The sequence below is a fragment of the Mytilus californianus genome, unplaced genomic scaffold, assembly GCF_021869535.1.
Source record: "Mytilus californianus isolate M0D057914Y unplaced genomic scaffold, xbMytCali1.0.p SCAF_37, whole genome shotgun sequence".
Classification (NCBI taxonomy): Eukaryota; Metazoa; Mollusca; class Bivalvia; order Mytilida; family Mytilidae; genus Mytilus; species Mytilus californianus.
The window spans coordinates 38,268-45,517 of NW_026262687.1; the positions used below are offsets into that span (position 1 = coordinate 38,268).

General features: G+C 32.1%; 1 long non-coding RNA gene across 1 annotated transcript; it reads left to right on the forward strand.

The window, feature by feature from the left end:
- Nucleotides 1–374: 374 nt before the first annotated feature.
- On the forward strand, nt 375–2,971 carry LOC127736794 (uncharacterized). The gene is made up of 3 exons (XR_007999179.1): nt 375–887; nt 1,268–1,325; nt 1,782–2,971. It is a non-coding gene; the product is annotated as an uncharacterized LOC127736794 (long non-coding RNA).
- The last annotated feature ends 4,279 nt before the right edge of the window (nt 2,972–7,250 follow it).

Genomic DNA, 7,250 nt, shown 5'->3' on the forward strand with positions numbered 1-7,250 from the left:
GACCTACCGAATAAGACAATTTACCGGGTTTGTAATAACATTAGCAACATGCATCATGTGGAGCAAGATCTGCTAACCCTTTCAGAGCACCTGAGATCACCCCAATTTTTGGTGGGTTTCGTGTTGCTTATACTTTAGTTTTCTATGTTGTGTCTTGAGTACTATTATTTGTCTGTTTGTCTTTTTCTGTTTTAGCCATGACGTTGTCAATTTCTTGTCGATCTGTGAGTTTGAATGTTCCTCTGGTATCTTTCGCTCCTCTTTTTTAAATACGCTTAAACTTATATGTCCATAACATTCTGTAGAAAATAACCATCTCACTAAATTGTCTAAAAAAACAGGAACTTGCCAATATATAATATATGTGTGTTGGTGTAAATGTATGTCAAATCAGTGGTTTGTAAGGTTTTGTAAAAGTTTTGCCACAACACTCGATTGTGTGTTTACATGATGTAACTAAGTGTCTCTCTTATTCCGTTCATATACATTTAACTATTTGTGGGATGCAATGCTTCTTTCTGAAAGATCATTCAGACCTTTATTATCAACAGAGATGAAAGACCTTAGTGAGTTCTTTAGGCTTTGGATTGTAATATCTACTCCTAGTGTACGCATACCAACTTTTAAATGAGTAAAATTGGATAAACATTACAATGACTTGCTCCCTGTAACGAGTGTAATGATGGATATTACTATTAGATAATAAGTTAAGAGGAAGGATTGGTTGATGATATTTGTTTTCTGTTTGTAGGTACCAGTATTGTAAAAACAACAGGTTCCCTTGTATTTGCGGCGTGTATTTTTGCAAAGTGGAAATATCAACAGACGGTGCCTATATTAAATGACAATGTATGGTTGGATTCTTTGAAGAGTAAATATGAAGCCCGGTAAATGCTAGAATAATAAACAATTAAAGATTTTATTGCTAGCTCAAGCCTTTTTTGGAATCATGATTTTGAAAATTGATGGCTCTTAGACCAACTAAATTCATACGAAGTACCTGATTTTGTTTTTTATCTTAAAACATGGATATGCTTGATCATTTAAACATGACATGTTACCAGTAAATATTTAAGATACATCAATTGTTAATAAATGAACATAATTGTTAAAAACCATCTTATTTTCACTTAATTTAAATTGAATATTTAAATAGTAGAAGTTTAAATTGAATTTCTAAATTGAAAAAATCCAATTTTAATAAAATATCTTAACACATTTCATGTTTGTATTGTGTAACTTTATTAATCAAAGTCTTTTGTTACAGCTGTCAGGGTACTGATAAAACAAACAGTTCGAAGGAAAAGGCATCTTCTACAGACTGTGTAAGTATAAATGTAATACTTGAAACGTATATGGTCACAAACAAAGTACAAGATTCTTAAATATTTTCCTAACTTATGAATATATTTTCATTCTTTCAATTAATTGTCAGACATATCAACTAAGGCAAATTCATGACTGTTAGGATAATGTAGTTGTGGTCAATCGATTTATACTCAGTCTTTGTTCATATATTTTTTAGATATTTTTGGTTACCTGCATGTACACAAAAAAAATGTACTGAATTGAATACCAGCGAATCGTCTGAACAGTACTGAACTCACTACTGAAGAAAAGTGCGAAAAGTGACTGACTTATTCGTTGTTCAGACTTAGCAGAAGGTGTTAAGATCAATATAACCGTTAAAGATTAAAATCCTAATACAAGTGAAAGCAGTTCTAAATTAGAATTTTAACTAAATTTTAATGTGTTTGATTAATAAAAGGTATTTGTTTCAGATAGCGACAAAAAAAAGACAGACAGTTCAACATGATGAAACAAAAAAAATAAATCCACCAGAAAATGAAATAAGAATAATTATCATCGGATCTACCGCTCACGCTATGTGTTCAACAGCAAGTGGTTTGCTTCAGAAGAAAAAAAACACACCGTGGTGTTTTGCAGAAGGAACTGTATTAAAAACTATAGAACGCAAGCTAGATTCCTACGTCTTCAAGATCGATATTATTGACACACCGCATGTACTTAAAAACCCTAAAATACCACATCAGAATAAACTATATGAGATATACAAGGCTACAGCACTTTCGTGTCCTGGACCCCATGCTATTATTGTGTGCATTCCAGCACAAGATATGTTTGATGAGAAATATACTGATGCTATTAAGCCTTACGAGTACATATTCGGCGATGAAGTGTATGATTTTATTATAGTTGCTTTTACAAATTTTGATAAGTATGGTAAATGCGGTGCAAGTAAACTTGGATTGCATGAACAGAAAAACAAAAAACAATTCAACCAGGATCTTAAAAAAGTCATACAAAAAAACAAAAGGATGAAAAAAATTAGAAACGTCGAGAAAAGGCATATTTTTCTACAGGCCAGCGAACGCATGACACCAAAAGAAAGATCCGAAAAATTGAAGCAAGTTATCGACATCATTCGTAAAAGGGGAAATATGAGAGAACCAACGGCAAGACAATTTGTTACCTGCGATTTATCAGAATATGTAGAAACAGAATTACAGAAGAAAATAAATGAACCAAAACCAAGCCAAACCAAGAAAACGAACGACACAACGTCAAAGGGTCAGAAAACAAGCACAGGTGACAATAAAAGAGACACAGTGAAGAAGAGCAAGACATTTCTTGACAATGTTGTAAAGACACCGTGTTAATTATGTCAACAATATAATTACATCGATATTTTGCTATGTTTGAAATTTTTAATGTAAGATAGATATTTACTTTTTTACATAAAAAAAATCATTAGTTGGAAACCAATTAATAAGTGGACAATTAAAGGTCTAACATGTTCATAGATGATTGTAAAATTAATTTAATTATACAAAGCATAGTAACGTTTGCAATACAAAAATTCTGGTTTCGACAGATTTCCAAAAAATATAATGTATAGTTCTTTTCTGTATATGCCATATATATTATATAATAAAAATAACATATACTATTTAATCGCATTATAAATGTTATAATACGTTTAGTTATCCGAACTGGCGCGTAAAACGAGAATTGCATGAGACTGGCACTATACTTATTATTTATGATCAATTGAAAATAAGATTTGAAAATTAACATTATCTCTATAACAAAATACATATTGAAAGAGTGTTAGCTGCGGATTTCTTCAGGCAGATCAAAAGCTCAATCAACTAACTGACATTCCAGCAGCGCCTGAATACGGAGTATATATCTCCCAGATGATTCAATGTTCCAGAGCTTGTATTTCTTATCATGATTTCCTTGATAGAGGGTTACTGCTCACAAGGAATATATATATTTTTAGCCAAGAATTCCAAGTGGTGAATTTTATGGATGACATTACGAGTTGGTTTTCTTTTACAGAATATCTGTTTTCACAGACGATGGTGGATATGTTCCGAATGTTGTGACTACAATCCCTTCCCCATTTCCCGAATGTGACCTACTGCTTTTAGCCTATTATTGGGTTTGTCTTAACATGCGCTACAAGACTGATGCCACAAATGCAGTGGGATCTGCTAACCCTTCCAGAGCATCTGATATCACCCCATTCTGTATGGGTTTCGTATTGCTCAGTCTTTAGTTTTCAATGTTGTGTTATGTGTACTATTGTTTGTCTGTTGGTCTTTTCCTTTTTGCGTTGTCATTTTATTTTCGACGTATGAGTTTGAATGTCCCTTTAGTATCTTTCGCCTATCTTTAACAAGATAACATACTCCAGGTAGTATTTACCATCTTATCAATATGCAATTTTTAACATTGCCTTTTTTGTTCTTCTTTTCAAAATAGTTTTAATCATGAAAAAAAAACCCCATATATTTTCTTTATTATGCAATATTCTCTTATGAATAACATATTAAATGTATGTATTGCATACAGTGGTTTAAATAACAATTATTTGTTTTGTCTTGGTGAATGTTCAAACGGAATATGTAAACTAGATAAGCCTTTTTGTGTGCTTTTAGCCTACTCAGTAGTTTATACCTATTTCCCATATATTACAAAGAAGATCACCAGTTAAAGGCAGTAGATGTTATAATCTTTTTTTCACAAAACAGTTTATTTTCAATTTCAGACTGCACTTCAAATGTGATTGACATAAACAAAGCTAGGAATGCTAAATGAAAAAAAAATAACTATTGGAATTTAAATTGCATTATTTAAAGTTCGACGGGGTTCTATATTGTGTTTTGTGAACTGTTATTTGTCTGTTTGTCTGATTGTCTTTTTATTTTCAAGTCATGGTGTTGTCAGTTTAGTTTCGACTTATAAGTTTGAATAGGGTATCTTTCGCTTATCTTTCATCAAATCTCAAATTAATATTTGATAAAAGATTGATTTCGTGTTTTTTTTTTGTTAGCATGTGTGCTTTAAAGGAGAGGCGAAAGATACCAGAGGGGCATACACACTCATAGATCAATAATAAACTGACAACGACGTGGCTAAAAAAAAAGACAAACAATAGTAAACAAAAAGTAAAATCACAAAAATACAGAACTCTGAAGTATTCAAAACGGTAAGTTCCTAATCAAATAGCAAAATCAAAAGATAAAACACATCAAACGAATGGACAACAACTGTCATATTCCTAACTTGGTACAGGCATTTTCTTATGTAGAAAATGGTGGATTGAACATGGTTTTATAGCGCTTAAATTTATTATTTTTATATTTGATGCGTTTCCCTCAGTTTTAGTTTGTAACCCGGATTTGTTTTTATCTCTATCGATTTATGAGTTTCGAACAGCGGTATACTACTGTTGCCTTTATTTAACCTCTCACTTGTATGACAGTCGCATCAAATTCCATTATATTGACAACAATACGTGAACAGAACAGACATAATAGGTAAAATTGTCAAAATAGGGGTACAACAGTCATCACATCACAAAAACAAACAAATATTCTGAAAACTAATGACTAAGCAACACGAAACCCACCAAAAAATGGGGGTGATCTCAGGTGCTCTGGGAGGGTAAGCAGACTCTGATCCACACGTGGTACCCGTCGTGTTGCTCATGTTATTACAAACCCGGTAAGTAGTCTTATTCAGTAGGTCACATTCGTGGAAAGGACGGGGTTTTAGTTATAACATTAGGAGTATATTCGATATAATCTGTGAAACGAATATTCCGTAACGGTCTAAAAACAAGTAATGGCGCTCGTAAAATTAACGATGGGATGAATTCAACTTCACCATTTGGAACTATTGGTTTAATAGCTTCCTTGTGAGTAGCAACCCTATATCAAGGTATCCATTATAATAAAAACAAACCCGGGAATATCGTACCAATAGGGAGATATATGCTCCGTATGGAGGTGCTGCTGGAATGTTGCTACATAGAAATGGAAAGTTCACAATTGAGAAGTTGAAATCATCTCTTCTGTCGTAATTTTTTTTAACTTACCTTCATTGTCAATTTCTAGATGAAAGTCAAGATATGAGACAGACTTAAATGTATCTGTTGTATCCTTTATCTCTAGTTCGATGGGATAGATTCGTTCAACAAAGTCAAATTTTAATAATCTAGTAAGGGAACATCATTTATATAGCGCAAAGTAAAGTTAAAGGATATTGTTAACTTCTTTTCTTTCTTTCTAAGAAGTTGTTTTTATGAAGTCGCCTCATAAGAATAAAGGAACAATTCGGCAGTAAGAGGGGCACGGTTGGTTCGCATGGGAATGCCGATTGTGTGTTGAAAAACACGTCCTCCAAACGTTACAAATATGTTGTCAATCACGAAATAAAGCATCTTGATAACGTCAGTTTCAGGGAATATTTTGTTTGAATCAGAGTGATTTTGGACAAAGTAGGATTCATCCCTCCCTGAGACAAGATACTTATAACTACGTCGGTCATTATTTTTTATGAAACAAAGCATTACCAACTCTTTAAATTTGTCTTTAAATTTAGTATGGGGAATTATTGTCTTAAGTAAAAGAGTCTTAGATTGTATGTACTCTAAAAGTTCTTTGGATTTTTTTAGTATCCACATCTGATTTACGCCACCTCTAGCATAGGTATGTTTACAATAACATTGAAACACGGTTTTGATTGTTGAAAAAAATATATGTTAATAATTTAGAAAGTGACTTCTTGGAAGACCCATCAATATACCGTTGTTTTTAAGGACATGTATGAAGTTTAGGTATCCAATACAGTGATGGAATATCCTGTTTAAATTCTAAAATTCCCAAAACAAATAATGTGAGTTTTGGTTAATGTATTCGCTTCAATAAAGGGACATACAGTGTAACCTGCCTAATCAGACACATGAGTATTCCAACATCCTGTTTTAACCGACACATTTTTCTGGTCCAAAAATATACCTATTCTAGCAGAAAAAAAACTGTGTAATCCGACACCCTGCTTAATCCGAATTTTTTTTTCTGGCCCCCAAGTGTGTCGGATAACACAAGTTACACTTTACTCTATATGTGAGATAAATTTAAAATTGCTAAACATTTTATAACACAAGCCTGATTTAATACATTCGTGTGTAGGATTTTAAAAATCTTTTTTGATTCACACTTAATTAGAAATTATACTTTTACGATGTTCGTTTTCGTGTTACATTGTATCACGGTTGAGTGCTTTCTTTGTGTCAGTTCTTAACTCTTCAAGCTATATATATATATATATATATCTTACTCAATAAAATGATCAACTGATCAAATATTCTAGAATAACAGCTACATACATCACAATGAGGTCGGGGAGTAAATTGATGCTCTGTTTGTAAAATAAAATGAAGTTGGATATATCTATATGTATCCATCTTATGAAGAATTCAGATGACTAGGACCAGTGTAACATGTTTTAAGTTTGATAGCATAGACAATTGTCCTTCTTAGTGTGAAAGATATTACATAGTTTTTCTAAATTTTTTGCTAACTGCCCATTTAACAAAAAACCTGAACAAATAATGTAAATCAATTCAATATAGTTTCATTATTTGTTGGGACATATCCATGTTTTATAGGTGTTAATCACTGCTTCCATTTTTTGGAAAAACAATAGGTGAGCTTGGGTATTAAAACTTAATTGTTTTAATTGAACATCAGGAAAGTAACAAATAGTTTATTTTCATTATGTATAGAACTGTTTGAAAATTTTCAATACTTGATATAGTAAGAAAGAACATACAAAAATATGTCGACCATCACAGTCAAATAGAAACTAAATGTTTTATGCTATTGAATGTCCATGTAGTTATACCAAAATATTGTGTAAACTTTGATTGGAGA